At 35.9% G+C, this 26329-nt stretch overlaps 1 non-coding gene across 1 annotated transcript; it reads right to left on the bottom strand.

The window, feature by feature from the left end:
• Nucleotides 1–18857: 18857 nt before the first annotated feature.
• On the bottom strand, nucleotides 18858–18964 carry LOC124076894 (U6 spliceosomal RNA). Its single transcript, XR_006846485.1, has one exon. It is a non-coding gene; the product is annotated as a U6 spliceosomal RNA (small nuclear RNA).
• Between the last annotated feature and the right edge of the window lie 7365 nt (nucleotides 18965–26329).

Raw genomic sequence — 26329 nt, 5'->3', positions numbered from 1 at the left:
ATTGCTTGGGTAGCCCGGCAAGGGGAACGAAATGCTGCCATTCGCATAGGATACCAACATGGCAGAGATCTGATGTCAGCAGAAAGCGGTGGAGGAGAGATCTTCATCAATACCAGCGGTGACATAAGCAGTTGGTCTCCTGGTAAGGGGGGTGAGGCTCAGTCACCCGAGTCTCCTCAATTTGTCCTCGAGCCAGAGGGAAGGAGCCGGGCCGCCGCCAGCCCCCGGAGCAGGCCCAGCGGCTCGCCAGCGTGGTGACCGCGTGACCCCAATTGGAGAGGGGGCGGAGCGGAGCCGCCACCCACACCCGCCAGGTGGGCAGACCCACGACCCAGTAGTACATGGGCGTGGTAGGAGGGGCAGGGCAGAGCCGCCCTTCGCGCTTGCAAGGTAAACAGACCTGTGACAGCCTGGCGGGTCAGGCCCAGTGGCCTGCCAGTGTGGTACACACGTCACCCCAACTCGAGTAGGGGCAGAGCAGATCCTTATCCCACGCCCGGATCAGGCCCTGCCGGTGTGGTGGTCACGTGACCCCAATTGGAGTGGGGGTGGAGCGGAACCGCCACCCGTGCCCGCAGGGTGAGCAGACCAGTGATCAACCTGCAGATCAGGCCCAGGGGTCCGCAGGCATGGTAGGAGGGGCAGGGCAGATCCGCCGCCCGCGCCTTCAAGGTAGGCAGACCTACAACAGACCGGCGGATCAGGCCCAGGAGCCTGCCGGCGGGGTACAAACACCACCCTAATTGGAGTAGTGACAGAGCAGAGTCGCCTCCCTTGCCAGGAACAGACCCAGCATCCTGCAGGCGGGGTAGTCACGACACCCCAATTGGAGTAGGGGCAAAGCAGAGCCTCCACCCGTGCCCGAAAGGTGGGCAGATCTGCGACCGACCAGCGGGACAGGCCCAGTGGCCTGCTGGTACGACAGACACGTCACCCCAATTGGAGTAGGGGCAGAACAGAGCCGCCACCAGCTCCCAGAACAGGCCCAGTGACCTGCCGGCGTGGTAGCCACGACACCCCAATTGGAATAAGGAGAGAGCAGAGCCGCCGCCCGCACCTGCAGGAAAGATACGCAAGCAGTATGAAAAGACAAGGAAAGAAAGGACCACAAGCAATGCAGGTCAACGCAACTTTAGAAGAGGTAACAGCTGCAGCAGATGGAATGTCAGATAAAGAATTCAGGATATACATGCTTCAGATGATCTGGAGTATCAAGGAAGACATTAAACAGCAAAATCAGACAATGAAAGATCACTTCGACAACGAATTACGCAAACAAATCCAGGAAGCAAAGGATCAACTATACAGGGAGATAGAGGTTATAAAAAACAAGCAATCAGAAATCCTAGAAATGCAGGAAGCAATAAACCAACTTAAAAACTCAATGGAGAATACTACCAACAGAGTAGAACACTTAGAAGATAGAACATCAGACAATGAAGACAAAGTATTTCAACTGGAAAAGAACATAGACAGCTCAGCAAGACTGTTAAGAAACCATGAGCAGAACATCCAAGAAATATGGGATAACATTAAGAGACCAAACTTAAGAGTCATTGGGATACAGGAAGGTACAGAGCTCCAAACCAAAGGAATGAGCAGTCTATTCCATGAAATAATACAAGAAAACTTCCCAGACTTGAAGAATGAGACAGAATCCCAAATCCTAGAAGCCTACAGGACGCCGAATGTGCAAAATCATAAGAGATCCACACCTAGACACATTATAATGAAGATGCCCAACATACAGAATAAGGAGAGAATTTTAAAAGCTACAAGAGAAAGGAAGCAGATTACATTTAGGGGCAAGCCAATCAGGATAACAGCTGATCTTTCAACACAGACTCTGAAAGCTAGAAGATCCTGGAATAACATATTTCAAACACTGAAAGATAATGGGTTCCAACCAAGAATTGTGTATCCAGCGAAATTAAGCTTCAGGATGGAGAATGAAATTAAAACCTTCCACGATAAACAAAAGTTTAAAGAATTCGCAGCTAGAAAACCATCTCTTCAAAACATCCTAGCCAAAGTATTACAGGAAGAGGAAATGGAAAATAACAATGAAAACCAACAGTGGGAGGTAGGACAGTAAAGGGGGGGGGAAACAATCAAAGAGGAAAACAAACAATGTTTAGTAACAGAAATAAACAAATATGGCTGGAAGAACAACCCATATCTCAATAATAACCCTAAATGTTAATGGCTTAAACTCACCAATTAAGAGACACAGGCTAGTAGAATGGATCACAAAACAAGACCCAACAATATGCTGCCTACAGGAGACGCATTTGATAGGAAAAGACATACATAGGCTGAAGGTGAAAGGTTGGGAAAAATCATATCACTCATATGGACTTCGGAAACAAGCAGGCGTGTCCATACTCATATCAAATAAAATAGATTTCAAGCCAAAGTTAATCAAAAGAGATAAAGAGGGACACTACATACTGCTTAAGGGAACCATACACCAACAAGACATAACAATCATAAATATTTATGCCCCAAACAATGGTGCAGCTATGTTCGTCAAACAAACTCTTCTCAAGTTCAAGAGTCTAATAGACCACCACACCATAATCATGGGAGACTTCAACACACCTCTCTCGCCACTGGACAGATCTTCCAAACAAAAGTTGAATAAGGAAACTATAGAACTCAATAACACTATTAATAACCTAGACCTAATTGACATATATAGAGTATACCACCCAACATCAAGCAGTTACACTTTTTTCTCAGCAGCACATGGATCCTTCTCAAAAATAGATCATATATTATGTCACAGGGCAACTCTTAGACAATATAAAGGAGTAGAGATATTACCATGCATCTTATCTGATCATAATGGAATGAAACTGAAAATCAACGATAAAAGAAGGAAGGAAAAAGCATACATCAATTGGAGAATGAACAATAGGTTACTGAATGATCAATGGGTTATAGAAGACATCAAGGAGGAAATTAAAAAATTCTTAGAGATAAATGAAAACACAGACACAACATATCGGAATCTATGGGACACATTGAAAGCAGTTCTAAGAGGAAAATTCATTGCTTGGAGTTCATTCCTTAAAAAAAGAAAAAACCAACAAATAAATGATCTCATACTTCATCTCAAAATCCTTGAAAAAGAAGAGCAAAACAACAGCAAAAGAAGTAGAAGGCAAGAAATAATTAAAATCAGAGCTGAAATTAATGAAATCGAAACAAAAGAAACAATTGAAAAAATTGACAAAACTAAAAGTTGGTTCTTTGAAAAAATAAACAAACTCAACAGACCCTTAGCGATGCTAGTGAAGAGAAGAAGAGAGAGAACTCAAATTACTAGCATACGGGATGAAAAAGGCAATATCACAACAGACACTTCAGAAATACAGAAGATAATCAAAAACTATTTTGAATCCTTATACTCCAATAAATTAGAAGATAGTGAAGGCATAGATAAATTTCTTAAGTCATATGATCTGCCCAGATTGAGTCAGGAGGATATAGAAAACCTAAACAGACCAATATCAATTGAGGAGATAGAAGAAACCATAAAAAGACTACCAACTAAGAAAAGCCCAGGTCCCGATGGGTATACAGCAGAATTTTACAAAACCTTTAAAGAAGAACTAATACCAATACTTTTCAAGCTACTTCAGGAAATAGAAAAGGAGGGAGAACTTCCAAATTCATTCTATGAGGCCAACATCACCCTGATACCTAAACCAGACAAAGACACTTCAAAGAAAGAAAACTACAGACCAATATCTCTAATGAACCTAGATGCAAAAATCCTCAATAAAATTCTGGCGAATCGGATACAAAAACATATAAAAAAAATTGTACACCATGATCAAGTAGGATTCATCCCTGGGATGCAAGGCTGGTTCAATATACGGAAATCAATAAATGTTATTCACCACATCAATAGACTTAAAAATAAGAACCATATGATCATCTCGATAGATGCGGAAAAAAGCATTTGACAAAGTACAGCATCCCTTTATGTTCAAAACTCTAGAAAAACTAGGGATAACAGGAACATACCTCAATATTGTAAAAGCAATCTATGCTAAGCCTCAGGCTAGCATTATTCTGAATGGAGAAAAACTGAAGGCATTCCCTCTAAAATCTGGAACAAGACAGGGATGCCCTCTCTCTCCACTTCTCTTCAACATAGTTCTCGAAACACTGGCCAGAGCAATTAGACAGACGAAAGAAATTAAAGGCATAAAAATAGGAAAAGAAGAAATTAAATTATCACTATTTGCAGATGATATGATTCTATATCTAGCAGACCCAAAAGGCTCTACAAAGAAACTATTAGAGCTAATAAATGAATTCAGCAAAGTGGCAGGATTTAAAATCAACACGCATAAATCAAAGGCATTCCTGTATATCAGCGACAAATCCTCTGAAATGGAAATGAGGACAACCACTCCATTCAAAATATCTTCAAAAAAAATAAAATACTTGGGAATCAACCTAACAAAAGAGGTGAAAGACTTATACAATGAAATCTACAGAACCCTAAAGAGAGAAATAGAAGAAGATCTTAGAAGATGGAAAAATATACCCTGTTCATGGATAGGCAGAACTAACATCATCAAAATGGCGATATTACCAAAAGTTCTCTATAGGTTTAATGCAATGCCAATCAAAATCCCAATGGCATTTCTTGTAGAAATAGAGAAAGCAATCATGAAATTCATATGGAAAAATAAAAGACCCAGAATAGCAAAAACAATGCTAAGCAGGAAGTGTGAATCAGGCGGTATAGCGATACCAGACTTCAAACTATACTACAGAGCAATAGTAACAAAAACAGCATGGTACTGGTACCAAAACAGGCGTGTGGACCAATGGTACAGAATAGAGGACACAGAAACCAATCCACAAAACTACAACTATCTTATATTTGATAAAGGGGCTAAAAGCATGCAATGGAGGAAGGATAGCATCTTCAACAAATGGTGCTGGGAAAACTGGAAATCCATATGCAACAAAATGAAACTGAATCCCTTTCTCTCGCCATGCACAAAAGTGAATTCAAAATGGATCAAGGAACTTGATATCAAATCAGAGACGCGCCGTCTGATAGAAGAAAAAGTTGGCTACGATCTACAGTCGGTGGGGTCGGGCTCCAAATTCCTCAATAGGACACCCATAGCACAAAAGTTAATAACTAGAATCAACAAATGGGACTTACTCAAACTAAGAAGTTTTTTCTCAGCAAAAGAAACAATAAGAGAGGTAAATAGGGAGCCTACATCCTGGGAACAAATCTTTACTCCTCACACTTCAGATAGAGCCCTAATATCCAGAGTATACAAAGAACTCAAAAAATTAGACAATAAGAGAACAAACAACCCAATCAACAAATGGGCCAAGGACCTGAACAGACACTTCACAGAGGAGGACATACAGTCAATCAACAAGTACATGAAAAAATGCTCAACATCTCTAGCTGTCAGAGAAATGCAAATCAAAACCACCCTAAGATACCATCTCACTCCAGTAAGATTGGCAGCCATTAGGAAGTCAAACAACAACAAGTGCTGGCGAGGATGTGGGGAAAAGGGTACACTTGTACATTGCTGGTGGGACTGCAGATTGGTGCAGCCAATTTGGAAAGCAGTATGGAGATTTCTTGGAAAGCTGGGAATGGAGCCACCATTTGACCCAGCTATTCCCCTTCTTGGTCTATTCCCTAAAGACCTCAAAAGAGCATGCTACAGGGACACTGCTACATCGATGTTCATAGCAGCGCAGTTCACAATAGCAAGACTGTGGAACCAACCTAGATGCCCTTCAATAGACGAATGGATAAAAAAAATGTGGCATTTATACACAATGGAGTATTACTCTGCATTAAAAAATGACAAAATCATAGAATTTACAGGGAAATGGATGGCATTAGAGCAGATTATGCTAAGTGAAGCTAGCCAATCCCTAAAAAACAAATGCCAAATGTCTTCTTTGATATAAGGAAAGCAACTAAGAACAGAGTAGGGACGAAGAACAGGAGAAGAAGATTAACATTTAACAGGGATGAGAGGTGGGAGGGAAAGGGAGAGAGAAGGGAAATTGCACGGTAATGGAAGGAGACCCTCAGGGTTATACAGTGGAGGGGGTAGAGAGAGAGGAGGGGAGGGGAGGGGAGAGGTGGGGAGGGGGGAGGGTGGATGATGGGAAAGGCAGCGGAGCACAACAGACACTAGTATGGCAATATGTAAATCAATGGATGTGTAACTGATGTGAATCTGCAATCTGTGTATGGGGTGAAGGTGGGAGTTCATAACCCACTAGAATCAAAGTGTGGAATATGATATGTCAAGAAATTTGTAATGTTTTGAACAACCCACAATAAAAAATTAAAAAAAAAAAAAAATTTAAAAAGATATAAGAACAGAAGAAGACGAAAAAAAAAAAAAACAAAAAAAAAAAAAGAGGAAGTGAGGGGAAGGGGAAAAATAATATAAGGGGGACAAACGAATGTCAGTAGAGGGAGCAGAGAGAGAAGAGGGGAGGGGAGGGGAGGGGAGGGGAGGGGGGATAGTAGAGGATAGGAAAGGCAGCAGAATACAACAGACACTAGTATGGCAATATGTAAATCAATGGATGTGTAACTGATGTGATTCTGCAATCTGTATATGGGGTAAAAATGGGAGCTCATAACCCACTTGAATCAAATTGTGAAATATGATATATCAAGTACTATGTAATGTTTTGAACAGCCAACAATAAAAAAATTAAAAAAAAAAACCATGGAATTGAAAAAAAAGATTTTAGTTAAATTCAGTTTTAAAACTAATTTGTTAATTGCAAACTGGTTATACTTTTCATTTTTTAAATTCATTTTTCTGTTTCCAAATCATTTTATGTGTGTTGCCCTGTTTTTTGTTAAAACTCATTTTCCTAGAGACATGTTTTCTTTATTTTAAATCATCTCACTAGCAATGTCTTTATAAGCCCAAATTTATGGCACAAAATGCAGGGACATTTTTTGAAAAAGGAAGTAATGAAAGGAAAAGGAAAAAAATTTAATGCAACCATGGTTGAAATAGACACTATTAATAGTTTTGATTTTTGTTGGGTCCACTCAGAGAAGTTCATAGCTCAATCTATCTTTTAAACCACATCCTCTCAGTGTTCAATGGAAGAAGTAGATAAAAAGCAAGGAAAAAATGAATGAAGGATAGGTAATTGGTTAACAATAACAGACCCAGTTTAGAAATAAATATTGAAGGAGCTAAAAGACAATTTCTGGTCTCTGGTGAGAAGCCTGCCTTTGGCTTACATCCCCTGCCACTGTCCAGATGCTACCCTAAACAATAGCATTATGTTTTCACTCTGCCTAAGGACACAAATGGGCTTGGGGTTTAATATAACATCAATTGGATGTCTTTTTTCTTTTTTACTAGAATTTTTAATATAAAGAAAATTTGATACTTTATATGAAAACTTCTGAGGTCTTTTATTCTTTTACACATACATGTGTTCTCTCACATGGTTTACAAAATAATATCATGGGTAACTGAGGAGAAGGTAGGGCTTCTTGTGACTTGCAGCTCACTAGGGACATAGGGCTGTTCATCTTGCCCCAAACTCATTCATCAGCCTTTCAATCACCATAATGGTTCTTTTAAAAATACTGAATCCTGTTTTGATCTGTTAATAAAGTCTGAGATTGCCAGAACATCCCAATCTCTTTTGTGCTACATCAATTATTTCCCAAGGTATTTGTTATTTAAACAATTCAGAAGAATAATGTGATTCATAAGACATACAAATAAATTGCACTTTTAAAATTCTTGTGCAGATATGACCTTAAAAACCGAGTAGATAATTAATTTATTTATCAAATATGTATTGATTGTCCATTGTGTACCTGGGACTATGTTAATTGCATCCAGCTCAAATTTTCTACTGCCTGAAATAAACAAGAAGTTTAAGGGTAAATAGTTTATTTTCTAGTCACTGTAAGATACACTGCCTGACCTTTTCCATTTACTGCCAGCCCTGGCAATAGTTCAAAGAAGTATGCTTTCCATAAAAAAGGTCTTACATATGTATCTTTGGCTAAGATCCCAAATGCTCCTTACCTAATTAGAATTCAGTGAACCTGAAATCTTGCAACACATATCCTAGATGATATATGTCATATATCATTTTCAATAGGAATATATTGCTCATATGAATGTTTTCATAGCTATTCATAAGTGTAACTTTATTCTAAAGGATTGCCTGATCACATGGCAGCCATCACACATTGAGTTCAAATAGGCACCTCAGTTTTCCTAGTAGAAACTAATGGATTAGCATTTGAGGAAATCAGAAACAATTAGAGGAATGGTAGGAAGGTGAAAACAGTTTGGAAATATGGACAGAAAGAGAGTTAGATGCCATAAATTTAATTAACTTAGATTAGGGGAACAGTGTGAAAAATCCAGATGCCCATGTCAAAATCAGGAGATATAAAAGTTCTGAAGTTCATAAGGTGATTGTGTAGAAGCCAATACCAAATGGGGTTAACTGCAATCATAATATTGTATTCACAATTAGAGTCTGTGTGGGACCAGCGAAGAGACTTATTAGGACAGATTTTGTGATTAGATTTAGTGACAGGTTATACCATTTTTAGATTATCAATTTATGTTATTGATATTGATCCTTTAGTTTGTTTATTATATTTGGCTTTACAAGGCCCTTTCCCATTGATTTCTTCATTTGTGATTTATGAAAATCATGTGAGACAGTAATTATTATTTATTACAGTTTACAGGTAAAGAAACAGAGTTTTATTGATGGAGCCTAGATTATGTCACTAGGAAGTGGTGTGATTCCCATTTATCTAATAGCAAATACTTGCTATGTATCTACTTTCTCAATTTTCATAATAGTCCTATGAAGTAAACAGGTATTACTTGTATTTAATAGGTGAGAAAATGTAAATATGGGAGTTGAGATAACTTACCTTCTGTCTGGCTCTAGATCTTGTGCTCTTAACCTCTAGGTTGTGCTACTTCATGTTTTCATTACCATCATTTTCACTTTAACACCTTGTTTACAAGATAATTTTGTGTTTTACTTTATCAAAATTTTGTAGCCTTGTGAGGCCCTTGAAATTTAGTGGTAGCTTGGCTGGTACTGGCCAGGCTAGTGGAATCAATTCACAGATGTTGTTTTCCTTCATAGTCTCTATTCAGGGAGGCAGGCATTCCAACATTTCATTCCCTGTAATGTTGTACACATCTACAACCATCACAATCTGTGTATTTTGCCTCTAGAATGTTTTTTTTTCTGAAGATGTCTATGAGACTAGAATTTTCTTAGAAGAAGACAGAGAAGAAGAGCATGCTAGGATTTGCATTTTTTCATGGTATGCCTAGGGAGCTGAAATTCAATCAATATCTCATCATTCTCTAAGTTTGAATGTTCTCTCTGATATGTGGATGCTAACACAACAATAAGTGGAAGCAAGGGAAGAATAGAAGTTCATTGGATTAGACAAAGGGGGAATGAATAGAAGGGAGGGATGATGGGAATAAGATAGTAGAATGAATCTGACATCACTTTCCTATGCTCATACAGTGAATATCCACATCATGTTCAACCACATGAATGGGATCCTAAAATTAGGATGTTATACTCCATGTATGTATAATATGTCAAAATATACTCTACTGTCATGTATATCTAACAAAGAACAAAAAAGAAAGAAAGAAAGAAAAAGAAACATAGATCTTATGGGAGAGAATAAAAAGAGAAGACAAATTCTCCCTACTCATAATTTTGTCTGGGGACAGCCCTTCATAGGAACATCTGCTGTTCAGTGTCTCTTATGGGATATATAAGGGGATGAAAGAAACAAGAGTCAATGACATTGACATGACTCACAAAACATGACTATAAATAATGAGATCTTTTATCTTGGAGAAGAATCTAAAGAGCATGGGAAAAACCCATATATAATTCACTTGAAAAAATTTAAAGCTGTATAATTTCCTTTCTGAGTCTGTAATCTTTTTGGTCTTTTTTAGATGTTGTGCCAAGAAATAAAAGCTGATGGTTTGATAGAAATAGCATCAGTTCATTAGTGAACCTCTTGATGGTATAAGTATTTACCATTAGTCTTATGTTTCCTTGGCTGCAAGGGGGCCAAGAACATTGAAAACTACTAAATATTTTTTAAAAATTAAAAGAAATCACTTTGTTCAATTGTCATAGCTTCTCTGAAAATGACATCATTGGTTAGATAAACATTTAGAAAATGAGTAAATTATTTTATGGAGGGGGTGGACGGAGCAAATGTGAGAGTGAGTAGGGAGAAGGTAGATGAAGGTAGACTGAATTTAATCAGTGTGGGCTGTATGTACATGTTGAAATCTCACACAGAACCTAATTCATATATACAATAATACATGTTAATTGATGGCTTTCTTAAAACAAAGTCTCTTTATTAAGGGGCTTTGGAATATGGACTCCTATGTCTTTCCTAAGTAAACGAAGAGCTTTATCTTATTTACTTCAGTCTTCTTCCTCAGGATTAAAGTATCTACACTGGTGGTAGTTTTCTATTGGCTTTCAAATTTATCTGGATCAAGAATCTATGCTTATTAAGTTCCAATAATGAAACCTGGGCAAAGCTGATGTGGTGGTATGTTTGTGGTAATGGAGGTGTGGTGAGGGTGTTGCAGAGAAAGACATGCCAGAATGTTAAATGTGCTCTCAGGGTTCAGATAAAATACTACAGATGGTGGGAGTTCTGGAAGCAAACAAATTAACAAAAGGTAGAGAATAGTGAATAAATCACTTCCAAGGAACTTAGCCTTGGGGTTTAACCTAAACTGTGATCCATGGGATCCAATGACTGTTTTAGAAGAAATAAAGTGACTGATAGTTAATGGCCAGCTCCTAGGGTTGGCATTTAGGCTTGTTTGAGAATATGCTTTGAGTGTTACAAAGCAAAATATCCCTAGGAGAGACACCTCTGGGTATCATTTTCCATGTACTATCCAGTCTCCTTGAGATCTTGAAGGTCATATAATCTCCTTTAATATTATCCATTAGTTTTCCACTGAGACAGAATTTAGCTTTACATTAAATGAAGTCAAGAATATTTCCATGTTTCATATTGTTGTAATTTAGATCTTTAATGTCCCCTGAAAAGCTCAGGTGGTAGGCAATGCAGGAATACTCAGAACTGAAATAATCAGATTATGAGAGCTGTAAGATCATTGGTGAATTGATGGAATAATAATTTGAATGGATTACTGGGTGGTAACTGTAGGCAGGCAGGTATGACTGGAAGAAGTAGGTCCCTGAGGGGCATGCATTTGGGGACTATATCTTATTCCTGGTTCTTCCTTCTCTCTCACTCTGCTTTCTAGCTGCCATAGCTGAGCAGCTTTTCTCTGGCACACCTTCCTTCCATGATGTTCTGCCTCACTTCAGACCCAGAGCAATGGAGTTGGCAGATCATAATCTGAACCTCTGAAACTATGAGCCAAAATAAAGTTTTCATCCACTAAGATGTTCTTGTTAACTATTTTGGTCACAGTGACCAAAAGCTGATTGACACACATACCCTGGAGTCTCTCTTTAGTTTCTGACTCACCTTTTCTGATCTCAGTGTGAATCTTTCAAGTCTGAAATTCTCAATGTCCGCTATTGATTCCTTACAAACAAAAGTCACATTTGCAGTCTGCTAGACCTGATTATTTTTTATCATATTTTACAGTAGGATATAATGCATTTTGGATAAGAGTATACTAATCTTTTTCTGTCAGGGCCTAGAGCTTCATATATGCTAGGCAAACATTCTACCAACTCAGCTATATCCCCAGCCCAAGTTTACTAATCTTATTCATAATTTATTTCCAATTTCTTGTGTTAGAGACCATTAAGTTCTGGTAATTTATCTATTGTGTATTGCTAATTTGGATTAAGATATCTTTATTATTGACCAGTATTTGATTCAGTTTTACCAGCTTGTACATTTAGAAATTATTTAGATGACCATCTCTCTATGTACTTATTGAAGGAATGTTTCCAGTTTTCTGCCCATTTCTCTAAAACATCTTCTCTGTCCATAATCATTAAAAAAATTTTGAAATTCTACCTTTGTTTTCCCCTTTTGTATTTAATTTTTTTCTTGTTTTTACTATTCATGGCAAACCTTCCTCAAAGTTTTATTGAGCCTTATATTTGTTTATATCTAATATGCTATATTTTATATACTTTCCTGTATTTCCTTACTAGGATATGTTTGTTAAATAAGCCTCTCTTCCTTCCAAAGCCATTTGGATTATTCTCATTTAGTGTTAAGGTCTGGGATTGGTTAGTAGTATCTACCTAGATCTAGACCAGCTAAATCATAGAGGGTCAAACTTAAGGGTTAGACTTGAGAAATGAGACAGTTTTGCCAAGGCATAGTAAGCAATTTTAGAAGGTCATGAGAAGACAGATAGTTTTGAAAGACTATCAGAAAAAAAAATGTGGTGGATAGCTGGAAGTTAGGGTACACATAAGTGTGTGGTGAGTACTCAGCCTACAAAAGAATCCTATTAACTGGTAGAATCTGGTTGTAGGTCTTCTAGTAAAAAGTTAGAATAAACAGGTCATGATCAGAGAGATACTAGGCCTGGGCTGGGGGAAAAAGGTGGGAAAGGTGTGGGCATGAGAACTGGGCAATATAGTTGAGGCAGTAGTAAGTTTTGTTCAGTGTGAAGCTGCCAACCTAATTGTAAAAAAGTATTAAAAATTTCCCCTAATTAGAAAAAGATGGTATTTCTCTAGCATATAAGCACAGGCAACAACTTTCTCAATAGGACTCTTAAAGTTCAGGAAAAATTGTCAAAAATTAATAAATGGGATGGCATCAAATTAAAAACCTTCAACAGCAAAAGAGACAATTAGGAATATGAAGAGAGAACCTATAGAATTGGAGAAAATCTTTGTTAGCTATTCTCCTTATAGGATTAATATCTAGAATATATGAAAAACTAAAAACTTTACATCAAAAAAATTTGAAGAACCCAAATAATAAATGGGAAAATGAATTAAATAGATACTTCTCAAAATAAGACATACAAATGGCCAAAAAAAATAGGAAAACATATTCAATATCATTAGCAATTAGGGCAGTGCAAATCAAAACTACACTGAAATTTATTCATACTTGAGTTAGAATGGCAGCCATCAAGAATACAAACAATAAATTCTGGAGAGAACATGGAAAAAAAGGAATACTTTTACACTGTTGGTGGGACTGAAAATTAGTACAACCACTGTGGAAATCAGTGTGAAGGTTCCTCAATATACTAGGCATGGAACCACCATATGACCCAGATATATCACTCCTTGGTATTTATTCTAAAGAATTAAAGTCATCTTACTACAGTGATACCTGCATACACATGTTTATAGCAGCACAATTTACAAGAGCTGAATTATGGAACTAGTCTAGGTATCCATCAACGGATGAATGGATAAAGAAAATGTAGTATATATACACAATGAAGTTGTATTCAGCCATTAAAAAAAGAAAATTATGACATTTGCAGAAAATGGATGGGACTAGAGACCATCATGTTAAGTGAAATAAGTGAAACTCAGAAGGATAAGGGTCATATGTTTTCTCTTATATATGGTAGTTAGACAGGAAAAAGGAAAAGAAAATTGGGGACAGACCTCATGAAAATGAAAGGGAGATCAATAGAGTAAAAGGATGGAAGGTTGGGAGGTAGGGAGGAAGCAGGGAAATGCTAGGGAGTGACATTTACCAAATTATATTGTTATTGTACATGCACACAATACACAATATATGTAACGACAAACTCCATAAGTAGCTACAACTATAATGCACCAAAAAAAATATGGAAAAACGAGAATAAGATGGTGTTTGAGCTCTGGGACTCTATGTGAGTTCACAAGCCTAAGGAATTCTATGTTTGCAATACTAGAGAGGTATGGGAATTAGGGCCAGACAATTTGTGTGGGAGAAGGGAAAGATTATTATTATTTTGTATTCTTAACATAGATTTTAAAATTTCTCAGATTTTAACATCTTAAATTTTAAATTTCTTTAGTTTTTCCATGTTTCTCAATTATTGACTTTTTTCTCCCTTATATCCATATTTTGCCTTAACTCCCTTTTTTGAGGTTAATAATTTGTGATTGATTTACTGGGTTTCCTGTTTTCCACCAAAATGTCAAAGTAAACTGCCCTGTTATCTTTATTACATAGGAGCCCATTCATAGTCACCTTTGTGTTAAAAACCAATTTCAATACAGTTTATATTTTCTATTGTTTTTAGTGCTGTGTGAACTACAAGAGGGTATTTGTCCTATTGAAAAAACTCGGTATTTCATTTTGATAAGGCATTTTTGCATTCTTGTTTTGGTTCAAATGGCCAACAGATAGAAAAATGTTCAGCATTGATTGCTATCAGAAAATGCAAATTAAAACAACAATGATATATTATCCCCAGTTAGAATGGATATTATAAAAAAGACAAAAATAACGCTGATGAGAATGTGGAGAAAAGGGAACTCTTATACACTGTTAGTGGTAATGTAAATTAGTAAAGTCATTTTGGAACAGTATGGCGGTTCCTCAAAAACACTACAAATAGAACTACCACAGGATGCAGATAGCCCACTTCTGGATACACATCCAAAGGAAATGAAATCAGCATACCAAAGAGATACATGTACTCCCATGTTTATTGTGACACTATTCACAATATCTCAGATAGGGACTCAACCTCAGTGTCCATCAAAGGAGGAATGGATAAAGGAATGTGGTATATATACATAATGAAATATCACTTATCCATAAAATAATGAAGTTCCACTATTTTTGGTAAAATGGCTGAAAATGGAGAACAATTTTGTTAAGTGAAATAAGTCAGATATAGGCAGACAAATGCCATATGTCCTGTCTCATATGCAGAAGCTAAAAAAATGATCTGAACATAGAATAGTAAATACTAGAGGCTAGAGGCTGGAAAGGGATGGAGAAGAGAAGGGAGGTTATCAGGAGGTTATGTAATGGGTGCCCAGATACAGAATTAATAAGATCTAATGTTCTACAGAACAATGGAGTAACTACAGTTCACATTAACCTAATATATATATATATATATATATATATATATATATTATGAATAATTAGAAGAGAGGCACTTGAAATCTCCAACCATAAAGTAATGATGAGGAGATGGAAATGCTAATTTCCTTGATTTGATTAGTGCATATCATAAACATATATTGAATTATCACATGGTATACCATACCTATCCATAAATATGTACAATTAAAATTATAATAATGATAGTAAATAAAATACCTATATATTTTAAAGTCCTTTAACTTTCATTTAACAGTTATTTAATAGTCAAGAAATTCCTAATATTTATTCCCCATCACTCTCATTTTTAGGTCAAAACTGAAGCTAGGAAAATTTGGATACGAAGAGTTAGAAGATTGATAATTTATTCAGTAAGACTGAGAATTAGCACCTAAACCCTATTTAATTAACAAAAATAGAACCTTCCACCAAGAGTTTTCTAGGAATTTATTTTTCTCTAGCTCATTAATTCTTAATTTTCTTGTTTTCCTTTGTGAAACACTTCATTTTAATTGACTAATAATAATTGAATATATCTGTAGGGTATACTTATGAGACTCAATACATATATATTTTTTAGGTGATCAAATCAGGCTGTGTAGCAAATCTATCACCTCACATACTTGCCATTTGTTTGTGGTAAGAACATTCTGAAAAGTTCTTAATTTTTTCAGTTTTCTGACTTAGATGATGTTAAAAGATCAATATTTCTTATGACCTTCTATGCTAATTTTGTGAGTATATGGCATTTCATACATGAAAAGCTCTGGTTTCTTTTTACAAGGGCCCTGTCCTGTCTTAACCCCTCCTAATAGTTAATATGTCCTTCGTATGTTTTCAACTCAAAATTTAGGACATTGTTTGTTATCAGCTAGCTGTTCTGCTTTATCTGATTCTTGTTTTGGAATTCTAGCAATAAGATGGAAAAGCATTGATATTGTTTGGCTTGCTCTTATCATTGCTTGCTATACACATGTGATGTCTTATAGTATAAACCAGGGTTCCCCCCACATTTTATTTCTGAGCAAACTTAGAGCCTCTTGTCTAGTTGCTGTAATAGGATTTCTTTTTTCTTTTATTCTTGTGGTTTGGGGGACTGAGCCCAGGGTCTTACATATTCTAGGCAAATTCTATTACACAAAACTATATCCTCAGCTCCTTAGTGGGCTTTCTTATCCTAAATGATTCATTTGAACTCCTCAAAATTCCATGGAATTCTGTGTACCCTCACATTAGAGCACCCAGCTTACTGGTGCCTCTATATTCCATCATCATCCATTTAAATGTTGTCTTTATATATCTCTAGATTTTGAGAATCCTGAAGACAGGAACCATATTCTATTCATATTTGTACCCTTACCATCCAGCATACAGCAGAAATTCAATACATTTTTTCTTAAAGTGACTTAAAATAGAGTAATTGGACAAGGATGTAGGGGAATATAGGTGTCATTCTTGAAAACTTGACCATTTCCAATTGCTTTCTTCCAGGAAAGGTAGCAAACCGAGAATGTAATAGATAATTTTAGAATAAAAATCTAAGAGCAAAAAATACATTTATAGATGAAATAATTCTTCAAGTGAACTTGAAGATTATAGGTAGTAGACTCACCAGGAAATCAAATACTAGAAAAGTCAGAAACTTAAGAAACTTTATAAAAAATATTTTTTTTCCATTTATTTGTCTGTCTTGCTCAGAAAGTTTTCATCAAAATGACTCTATACATGTTTTCAGTTTGCTTTTTAAATTGTGGCAAAGTATATACAACATAAAATTTACCATTTTTAAGTGCCCAGTTCAGGCTTTAAGTGTATCCATTCTATTGTGCAACCATTGTCACCATCTGTCTCCCATGTTTTATTTTTTTCTCAAATGGGAATCTCATATGCATTAAACAATAACTTCCTGTTACTCCCTTCCTCCAGCCCTTAGCAACTACCGTTCTACTTTCTGACCCTCTATATTTAATTATTCTAGTGTAGGTACCTCACAAATAAGAATCATAAAACATTTATTATTTTGTGATTGGCTTATTTCACTTATTGTAATGTTTTCAAGGATCATCCATTCTATACCACCTGTCAGAGTTTTTTTGCTATTTAAGGCAGAATAATATTCCATCATATGTAAATGCCACATTTTGTTTATCTACTCATCCATGGATGAACACTTGGATTGCTTTCCTCTCGTGACTATTGTGTATAATGCTGCTATGAATATGGAGATAGATATCAGAATCCCTAATTTCTATTATCTTGGGTATATAAACCAAAGTAGAATGGATCATATTATAGTTGTTTTTTTTTTTCATTTTAGGGGTCCTTCCATACTGTTTTCTATAGTGACTGCAACATTTCATATTCCTACCATAATGTACGATAATTGCAATTTCTCTACAATGTACATTTTGTTATTGGATGTCTTACTTTGGGCTCTTATAACAAAATACCATAGACTGGCTAGGCTTCAAATTCCAAGATTAAGATGCCAACAGATTTTGTGTCTGGTGAAAGTCTTTCCTAGTTCATAGATGGTGCTTTTACTGTCTTTTCACTTTGGGAGTTAGAATTTCATAACAGAAATTGGGAGGGGGGGATGCAGAATTTTTGAATGTATAAATAGCCATCCTAATGGACGTGAAGTGGCACCACATTGTGATTTTGATTGCCATTTCTGTGATGATTAGAGATGTTGAATGTCATGAAGAAATGTTTAAGTCATTTGCCAATTTAAATATTATGTTTTATTATTGGTTTATAGACATTCTTTATATATTCTGAATATTGATCTATCAATTAGTGTAATAAAACAGATAAGTAGAATGAAGGACAAGAAGCACATGATCATCTCAATTGATTAAGAAAAGAGCTTTTGAGATAATTCAACACATTTTCATGATAAAACATTGAGCAAATGTTAAACATATGAAATATGATTTGCAAATATTGTATCTCATTCTGGGGTTGTCTTTCACTTGGATAGTTGTGTCTTTAGATGCACAAAAGTTTTTTTTTTAATTTTAATTTGTTATATATGACAACAGAATGAATTGTAATTCATATTATACATATAGAGCATAATTTTTATATCTGATTGTACACAAAGTAGAGCACAAAAGGTTTTAATTTAGATGAACTTCAATTTATCTGATTTTTTAATTTTTAAATTTGTTTTAATTAATTATACATGGCAGTAGAATGCATTTATGCACTTTGATATTTCATACATAGATGGGATATAATTTCTCATTTTTCTGAGTGTACATGTTGCACAATCATAATGCAGTCACATGTATACATACAGTAATAGTGTCTGTTTCATTCTACTATCTTTCCTATCCCCACATCCCCTTCCCTCCCTTCCCATCACTTCCTTCTACCTAATCTAAGGTACTGCTATTCTTCCCTAGTGCACCTCACCTTATTGTGAATTAGCATCTGCATATTAGAGAAAACATTCAGCCTTTGGTTTTAGTGGGATTGGCTTATTTTTCTTAGCATGATATTCTCCAACTCCATCCATTTACTGGCAAATGCCACAATTTCACTCTTCTTTAAAGCTGAGTAATATTCCATTGAGCATATATACCACATTTTCTTTATCCATTCATCTATTGAGGGACACCTAGGTTGGTTCCATAGTCTAGCTATTGTGAATTGAGCTGCTATAAACATTGATGTGGCTGTGTCACTATAGTATGCTGATTTTAAGTCCTTTGAGTATAAACCAAGGAAAAATATGGAATGATTCACGAATTTGCATGTCATCCTTGTGCAGGGGCCATGCTAATCTTCTCTGTATTGTTCCAATTTTAGTATATGTGCTGCCAAAGTGAGCACGATCTGTTTTTTTTTGTTGTTGTCTTTTTTTTTTTTTTTTGGTGTTGTGTTCAAAAAAATTATTGCCAAATTCAATATCGTGAAGACTTCTCCCTGTTGTCTTATGAAACTTTTGATTTTTTTTTAATTTTAGCTCTTCCTTTTAGGTTTTTGATCCATTTTGAATTGATTTTCATGTTTGGTATAAGATAAGAGCTTAACTTAATGCTTTTGTATATGAATATCCAGGTTTTGCAACATAATTTGTTGAAAAGACTCCTTTCCCCAATGAATGACTTTGAATGGTCTTAGAACTTTTATTAAAAATCAGATGACTATAAATTGGAGGGTTTATTTCTTGGTTCTCTGTTGTATTTCATATTGTTTCATATTTCTGTGCTCATGCTGCCACTCATTTGATCACTGTGTCTTTGTACTGACTATTCAAATCAGGAAGTGAATCCTCCAACTTTTTCTTCTTTTTAAAAACATTTCTTGTTATTCAGGATTCTTTGGGATCTCATATGATTCTTTAAAAATAATTTTTTAGTTGTAGATGAACACATACATTTTTAAAATTTATTTTTATGTGGTGCTGAAGCTGGAACCCAGTGCCTCATACGTGCTAGGAAAACGCCCCTAGGAAAATGCTCTACCAACTGAGCTGCAACCACAGCCCCCATATGAATTTTAAGATGAAATTTTCTACTTCTGTAACAAAAAGTCATTGGGATTGTGATGGGGATTGCATTGAGTCTGTAGAGTCCTTTGAATATTATTGAAGACTTTATATTATTGAGTCTTCCAATCCATGAACATGAAATATAGTTCTATTTGTTTGTGTCTAATTTCATTTAGTAATGTTTTATAGATTTCAGGGTATAAGTATTTTATTTTTGATGCTATCTTATAAATGGAGTACATTTGTTAGTTTTTTTTTTGGTTAGTCATTGTTAGTGTGTAGACACATAACTGATTTGGGGTGTTGTTTCTATGTCTTACAACTTTTAAAATTCATTTACCAGTTGTAGTGGGCTTTTGTTGGAGTCATTAGAATTTTCTACATATTTATAAGTACAGAGATGCTTATGTAAAATAATTTTACTTTTTCTTTTCTAATTGGATGCCTTTCTCTTTTTCTTGCCTAATTACTCCTGCTAGCACTTCCAGTACTATATTGAATTGATTTAGTGAAAGCAGGCATGCTTGTGTGCTTCTTGATGTTATAATGTTTCAGTCTTGACCATTGATTATGACTTAGCTGAGGGATTTTCATATATAGTCTTTATTATATGAAGGTATTTCCCTTCTATTTCTTAGTTGTTCAATGTTTATCATGAAAATGTGTTGAATTTTCTCAAATGATCATGTGCTTCTTGTCCTTCATTCTAATTATGTGTTTTATTACACTAATTGATTTTTATATGTTCATTCCTTTTACATTCCAGGAATAAAGCCCAGTTGTTCATGGTGTATAGTCTTTTTAACATGCTGCTGAGTTTGATTTACTAATATTTTATTGAGGATTTTTATATCATTGTTAATTATGGACATTGGTATGTAGTTGTCTTTTTTTTTATACAGTGTCTTGGAATTGAGGTAATGCTGACTTCATAAACTAAGCTAGAAAGTGTTTGCCTCCTCTTCATATTTTGAGAAAAGTTTGAGAAACATCAGAATTACTTCTTGTGGGGTCGGGCTCCAAATTCCTTAATAGCACACCCATAGCCCAAGAGTTAATAACAAGAGTAAACAAATGGGACTTACTTAAACTAAAAAGTTTTTTCTCAGCAGGAGAAACAATAAGAGAGGTAAATAGGGAGCCTACATCCTGGGAACAAATTTTTACTCCTCACACTTCAGATAGAGCCCTAATATCCAGAATATACAAAGAACTCAAATAATTAAACAATAAGATAACAAATAACCCAATCAACAAATGGGCCAAGGACCTGAACAGACACTTCTCAGAGGAGGACATACAATCAATCAACAAGTACATGACAAAATGCTCACCATCTCTAGCAGTCAGAGAAATGCAAATCAAAACCACCCTAAGATACCATCTCACTCCAGTAAGATTGGCAGCCATTATGAAGTCAAACAACAACAAGTGCTGGTGAGGATGTGGGGAAAAGGGTACACTTGTACATTGCTGGTGGGACTGCAAATTGGTGCGGCCAATTTGGAAAGCAGTATGGAGATTCCTGGGAAAGCTGGGAATGGAACCACCATTTGACCCAGCTATTGCCCTTCTCGGATTATTCCCTGAGGATCTTAAAAAATCGTACTATAGGGATACTGCCACATCAATGATCATAGCAGCAAAATTCACAATAGCTAGACTGTGGAATCAACCTAAATGCCTTTCAATAGATGAATGGATAAAAAAAAATGTGGCATTTATACACAATGTAGTATTAATCAGCACTAAAAAATGACAAAATCATGGAATTTGCAGGGAAATGGATGGCATTAGAGCAGATTATGCTAAGTGAAGCTAGCCAATCCTTAAAAAACAAATGCCAAATGTCTTCTTTGATATAAGGAGAGCAACTAAGAACAGAGCAGGGAGGAAGAGCATGAGGAAAAGTTTAACATTAAAGAGAGACGAGTGGTGGGAGGGAAAGGGAGAGAGAAGGGAAATTATATGGAAATGGAAGGAGCCCCTCAATGTTACACAAAATTACATACAAGAGGTTGTGAGGGGAAAGGGGGCGGGGGAAACAAGGGAGAGAATTGAACAACAGCAGATGGGGTAGAGAGGGAAGATGGGAGGGGAGGGGAGGGGGGATAGTAGGGGGATAGGAAAGGTAGCAGAATACAACAGTCACTAATATGGCATTATGTAAAAATGTGGATGTGTAACCGACGTGATTCTGCAATTTGTATTTGGGGTAAAAATAGGAGTTCATAACCCACTTGAATCAAATGTATGAAAGATGATATGTCATGAGCTTTGTAATGTTTTGAACAACCAATAAAAAAAGAATTCTTTTAAATGTTTTTAAAAAATATTTGTCCACGTATATCCTTTTAGTAGAAAACTTTATATTTTCATATAGCTTTGAGTTATCCTCCAGAGTACTTTTATTTTAACTTGAAAGACTACCTTTATCCTTTCTTGTAGGACAGGACTAATGATACTGAACTTCTTCAATTTTTGTTCATGTAGGAATGTCTTAATAGCTCTCTCATTTTTGAAGGAAAATGTTTCTGTGGACAAATTCAGAAATACAGAAGATAATTAGAAATTATTTTGAAACCCTATACTCTAATAAAATAGAAGATAGTGAAGGCATCGATAAATTCCTTAAGACATATGAGCTACCCAGATTGAGTCAGGATGATATAAACAACCTAAACAGACCAATATCAAGTGAGGAAATAGAAGAAGCCATCAAAAGACTACCAACCAAGAAAAGCCCAGGACTGGACTATATACAGCAGAGTTTTACAAGAACATTAAAAAAGAACTAATACCAATACTCTACAATCTATTTCAGGAGATAGAATGAATTTGGAAGTTCTCCCTCTTTTTCTATGAGGCCAGTATCACCCTGATTCCCAAACCAGAGAAAGACACTTCAAAGAAAGAAAACTACAGACCAATATCCCTAATGAATTCAGATGCAAAAATCCTCAATAAAATTCTGGCAAATCGGATACAAAAACATATCAAAAAGATCGTGCACCATGACCAAGTGGGATTCATCCCTAGGATGCAAGGCTGGTTCAATATACGGAAATCAATAAATGTAATTCACCACATCAGTAGACTTAAAGAAAAGAACCATATGATCATCTCGATAGATGCTGAAAAAGCATTTGACAAAATACAGCATCCCTTTATGTTCAAAACTCTAGAAAAATTAGGGATAACAGGAAATTACCTCAAAATGCTAAAAGCTATATATGCTAAGCCTTAGGCCAGCATCATTCTAAATGGAGAAAAATTGAAGGCATTCCCTTCAAAATCTGGAACAAGACAGGGATGCCCTCTCTCACCACTTCTATTCAACATAGTTCTTGAAACACTAGCCAGATCAATTAGACAGACGAAAGAAATTAAAGGCATAAATATAGGAAAAGAAGAACTTAAATTAGCACTATTTGCTGCTGACATGATCCTATACCTAGCAGACCCAAAAAATTCAACCAAGAAACTTCTAGAACTAGTAAATGAATTCAGCAAAGTGGCAGGATATAAAATCAATACCAATAAATCAAAGGCATTCCTGTATATCAGTGACAAATTCTCTGAAATGGAAATGAGGACAACCACTCCATTCACAATATCCTCAAAAAAAAAATACCTGGGAATCAACTTAACAAAAGAGGTGAAAGAGCTATACAATGAAAACTACAGAACCCTGAAGAAAGAAATAGAAGAAGAATTTAGAAGATGGAAGGATTTACCTTGCTCATGGATTGGTAGAATTAATATTATTAAGATGGCCATACTACCAAAAGCACTTTACAGATTCAATGCAATTCCCATCAAAATCCCAATGACATTCCTTGCAGAAATAGAAAAAGCAATCATGAAATTCATCTGGAGAAACAAGAGACTCAGAATAGCTAAAGTATTTCTAAGCAGGAAGAGTGAAATTGGTGGTATCGCGATTGCAGATTTTAAACTATACTATAGAGCAATAGAAACAAAAACAGCATAGTACTGACACCAAAACAGGCTGGTAGACCAATGGTACAAAATAGAGGACACAGAGACAAATCCACAAAATTACAACTACTTTATATTAGACAAAGGTGCTAAAACCATGCAATGGAGAAAGGATATCATCTTCAAGAAATGGTGCTGGGAGAACTGGAAATCCATATGCAACAAAATGAAATTGAATCCCTTTCTCTCACCATGCACAAAAGTCAACTCAAAATGGATCAAGAGCTAGGAATCAGACCAGAGACTCTGCGTTTAATAGAAGATAAAGTTGGCCCTAATCTTCATCACGTGGGGGCAGGCCCCAAATTTCTTAATAAGACACCTATAGCACAAGAGTTAAAACCAAGAATCAACAAATGGGACAAATTCAAACTAAAAAGTTTTTTCTCAGCAAGAGAAATAATATGCAAGGTGAATAGGGAGCCTACATCCTGGGAACAAATTTTTACCCCTCAAACATCAGATAGAGCTCTAATCTCTAGAGTATACAAAGAACTCAAAAAGTTAAACAACAAAAAAGCAAATAACCCAATCAAAAAATGGGCCAAGGAATTGAACAGAAACTTCTTAGAAGAGGATATACAATCAATCAACAAATACATGAAAAAATGCTCACCATCTCTAACAATCAGAGAAATGCAAATTAAAACTAAGATACCATCTCACTCCAGTAAGATTGGCAGTCATTATGAAGTCAAACAACAATAAGTGCTGGCGAGGATGCGGGGGAAAAAGGTACACTCATACATTGCTGGTGGGACTGCAAATTGGTGCAGCCAATTTGGAAAGCAGTATGGAGATTCCTTGGAAAGCTGGGAATGGAGCCACCATTTGACCCAGATATTCCCCTTCTCTGACTATACCCAAAAGACCTAAAAAGAGCATACTACAGGGACACAGCCACATCAATGTTTATAGCAGCACAATTCACAATAGCTAGAATGTGGAACCAACCTAGATGCCCTTCAATAGATGAATGGATTAAAAAATGTGGCATTTATACACAATGGAATATTACTCAGCACTAAAAAATAATAAAATCATGGCATTTGCAGGCAAATGGATGGCATTAGAGCAGATTATGCTAAGTGAAGTTAGCCAATCCCTAAAAATCAAATGCCGAATGTCTTCTCTGATATAAGGGAGGTGACTTAAAATGGGATAGGGAGGAAGAGCATGAGAAGAAGACTACCACTAAATAGGGAAGAGAGGTGGGAGGGAAAAAGAGGGAAAAAGGGAGTTACACAGAATATGGAAGGAGAACCTCATTGTTATACAGAATACATATATGATGTTGTAATAAGAAAAATTTTAAAAAAGTGTGTCACATTAGATTGGATAGAGAGAAAGCATGGGAGAGGAGGGGAGGAGTAGGGGGTATAGGAAGGGCAGCAGAATAGAATAGACAATATGATTGATGTATGTACATTCCATGTATGTATTATATGTCAAAATGCATTCTACTGTCATGTATGACTAAATAAATAAATAAATAAATAAATAAAAATTAAAAAAAATAAAAGAAAAAAACTTTCATCTGATAGTTTTTTTCATATATATATATATATATATATATATATATAATTTTTTTTTCATCCCACTGTGTCTGACCTGCAAGGATTCTGCTACAAAATCTGCTGAAAATTTTATCGATGATCCCTTATAAGTAATGTGTTACATTTTTCTTATTGCTTTCAAGACTCATATTTTGGCAGGGTATGGTAATGCATGTCTATAATCCCAGAGACTTGTGAGACTGAGGCAGGAGGATCCAAGTTTGAGGCCAGCCTCAGAAATATGAGGCCCTAAGCAAATTCAGTGAGAACCTGTTTTCAAAATAAAAAATAAAAAGGACTAGGGATATATAGCTCAGTGGTAAAGTGCTCCTGGGTTCAATTCCCAGTACCAAAAAATATTTGTTTTTGACTTTGAATAATTTAATTATAATATGTCTTGTTGTGGGTCCTTTGGGGTTTTTCTACTTGGAGTTTATTTAGCTCCTTGTATTTGTATAACCATGCATTTTCTCATTTAGGGAATTTTGAGGTCATTATTTCTCCACATAAACTCTGTCCCATTATCTCTCTTCTTCTTCTTATATTTCTATAATGCACGTTTTGGTCTACTTCATGATGTCCCATATGTCCCTTAGTCTCTTTTTCTTTATTCTTTTTTTCTCCTCATACTTGTTAATTTCATATGACCTGTTTTGAGGTGCACTTATAATTAATTTTTTCTGCCTATTCAAAGCTCGCTGTTGAACTCCTCTAGTGAATTTCAATTAGGTTTATATATTTTAGCTCTATAATTTGTTTCCTCATAATAATATGTATCTTTGTTGATTTGCATCTGCTTTCTTTTTTTTTAATTTTTTATTGTGGGTTGTTCAAAACATTACAAATTTCTTGACATATCATAGTCCACACTTTGATTCAAGTGGGTTATGAACTCCCACCTTCACCCCATACACAGATTGCAGAATCACATCAGTTACACATCCATTGATTTACATATTGCCATACTAGTGTCTGTTGTGCTCCGCTGCCTTTCCCATCCTCCACCCTCCCCCCTCCCCACCTCTCCCCTCCCCTCCCCTCCTCTCTCTCTACCCCCTCCACTGTATAACCCTGAGGGTCTCCTTCCATTACCATGCAATTTCCCTTCTCTCTCCCTTTCCCTCCCACCTCTCATCCCTGTTAAAT

The sequence above is a fragment of the Marmota monax genome, unplaced genomic scaffold (assembly GCF_021218885.2).
Source record: "Marmota monax isolate L192 unplaced genomic scaffold, Marmota_monax_Labrador192_F-V1.1 WCK01_AAM20220418_F8-fsc00155, whole genome shotgun sequence".
NCBI classification, from domain to species: Eukaryota; Metazoa; Chordata; class Mammalia; order Rodentia; family Sciuridae; genus Marmota; species Marmota monax.
The sequence above is the reverse complement of the archived record's forward strand: the minus strand, read 5'-3'. Positions and strand labels throughout refer to the sequence as shown.